Genomic DNA, 2,448 nt, shown 5'->3' with positions numbered 1-2,448 from the left:
AAGAAGAAGAAGAAGAAGAAGAAGAAGAAGAAGAAGAAGAAGAAGAAGAAGAAGAAGAAGAAGAAGAAGAAGAAGAAGAAGAAGAAGAAGAAGAAAGGCAAGATCTTATATGTAGCCCAGGCTGAGCTGGAGCTCACTGTGTAGTCAAGGATGACCTTGACCTCCTCGTCTTCCTATCACCTCTGGTCTGACATTAACACAGGGCACCTTATATTCTCCGCAGATTCTGAGCCAGCTGGAGATGTGGCTTAGTGGTAGGGTGATGTCTGGTCCTGGGTTGAATTCCTAGCACTAAAATTCTCATGACCCATGGACGAGAAAGTGAAAGAGAAGTCTTGTTCTTCGGAACACTGTCCTGGCCTGGATGCTCTGCTACTGACCTGTGTGAGCTCGAGGAGACCTCTCTGAGTCTTCATTCATGTCCCACCCCCATACACCCCAGAGATCCAAATGCCTCTGCTTCCCAAATGCTGGGATTAAGTGGGTCACACGCGCGCGCACACACACACACACACACACACACACACACACACACACACACACGAATACGCACACGCTCATTTCTCCTCTTCATTATTTCAGTCCTTTCCAGTTCCCTTCCCTCCCTTCCTCTTCTCTTTTCCTGCCTTCTCTTCCCTTTTGTGTAGGTCTCCCTGCAGCAGTACTGGGATTATGGGTGTAGGTCACTGTGCCAGGTTTCCATTGTCCCCCTCCACAACACCGGGATCCATGTGTGCGAACCCTTCAGCCCTGCTTTTGTGTCGTAGCACTCCCTGTTTGCATATATGTTTTGTCAACTGCAGAGCACAGGACCAAGGTTTGGTAGTCACCTGAACAAATCTGGGTGCCAATGGGGACCCAGCTGCTTTCACTAACTAACTAACTATCTCACAGTACCCAGGTTGGCACTGCAGACACAGCCAGGCTGTGAGAACTACTGTTTATACAGCACTTGCCTTGTGCTCATAAGTCTTATGCTCAAAGCATGCAGGGTTACTCCCCTTCTCAGGAGAGCAAAGTCCATCCTTCTATTGGATCAGGAGCCAAAGCTTGAGCTCATCCTTCTCTTCTATCTTTCTCCCACACCCCTTGTCCAGTATCTCAGCAAATCCTGTTGGCATCGTTTTCAAAACTAGAACAAGAGTGTGACCACTTCGCAGCACCACCTTTGCCTTCCTGTCCACCCCGGTCACACTCCATCTCCTAGTTAGGTCTCTCTCTCTCTCTCTCTCTCCCTCCTCTTCCTTCTTTTCTCCCTTATGGGGAGAACCATTAAAAAACAAGAGGGCTGGAGAGCTGTCTCAGTGGTTAAGAGTACTTGCTGCTCTTGCAAAGAGCCAGGGCTGGGCTCCCATTACCCACACAGAGGCTCATAACCATCTGTAACTCCAGCTCTAGGGAATCTGATGTCCTCTTCTGACCCCTTCCATACACTGGGCACACGTGTAGTGCATACAGTATATGCAGGCAAAAACACTGATAAAATAAAATGATCTTACCCACATACACACAAAGAAAAAGCAAACCTGGCCAGATCCAGCCACTCCTCTGTTCACAACCCTCTCCGGCCGTGTCTCACTCAGAGGTAGCCAAAGCCCTGCTATGTGATCTGCCTCTAATGTTCAGTCAACCCTGCCCTCCCTTTCTCCCTCGGTCCTTCTGTTTGTTCTAGCCTTGTCTGTGCCCAGCCTTAGGCCCACCAGGGACCGAGCTTAGGACCTTTGATCTCATGTTCTCTCCTGCCTGCAACATCTTTCCTGCAAGACCCAAATGCTGTCCCTGTCTTTCACTTTCTCAGGTCTCAGTTGAAGTAGCAAAGTCCCTGACCCAAACCCCCGCATATGACTCTCCTCTCTCTGGGGTCTCCCCCTACCTCCCCCCCCTCACCAGTTACCCTCTGTCATGGTATATGCTTTATTGTTGACTTGAACCCCCTTATGACCTGAATGAACCCTACCCAGAATCCTTCAATCCTAGCTGGCATTATTGACATTCAGAGAGAGACATAGTTATGAGTGGTTTGTTCTGTGCCCTGGCTTTGACCCATACGTGACTAGCATCCTTCCAGTTAGGACAACAAAAACACATCTCCAGTTATGGCCAAGTATCATGGGCCCAGTTGAGAACTCCTATCTTGGGAGACTGCTTCAGCAGACTCACAGTGAGCCCTGCTGTGCCTTGGAGCCTCCAGGCCCAGAGCCTTTGCTCAGTAAGAATTCTCAGTAAGAATTAGTAAGAAGTGCCTGAAATCCCAGCACTTCAGAGGTGGAGGCAGAGGATTAGGTCAAAGTGTGGTCAGGGCGGTGGTGGCATGCACAAACACACCTTTAATCCCAGCACTTGGGAGGCAGAGGCAGGCGAATTTCTGAGTTTGAGGCCAGCCTGGTCTACAGAGTGAGTTCCAGGACAGCCAGGGCTACACAGAGAAACCCTGCCTCAGAAAACAAA

Source organism: Mus pahari, chromosome 1, assembly GCF_900095145.1.
Source record: "Mus pahari chromosome 1, PAHARI_EIJ_v1.1, whole genome shotgun sequence".
Taxonomy (NCBI): domain Eukaryota; kingdom Metazoa; phylum Chordata; class Mammalia; order Rodentia; family Muridae; genus Mus; species Mus pahari.
The sequence above is the reverse complement of the archived record's forward strand: the minus strand, read 5'-3'. Positions refer to the sequence as shown.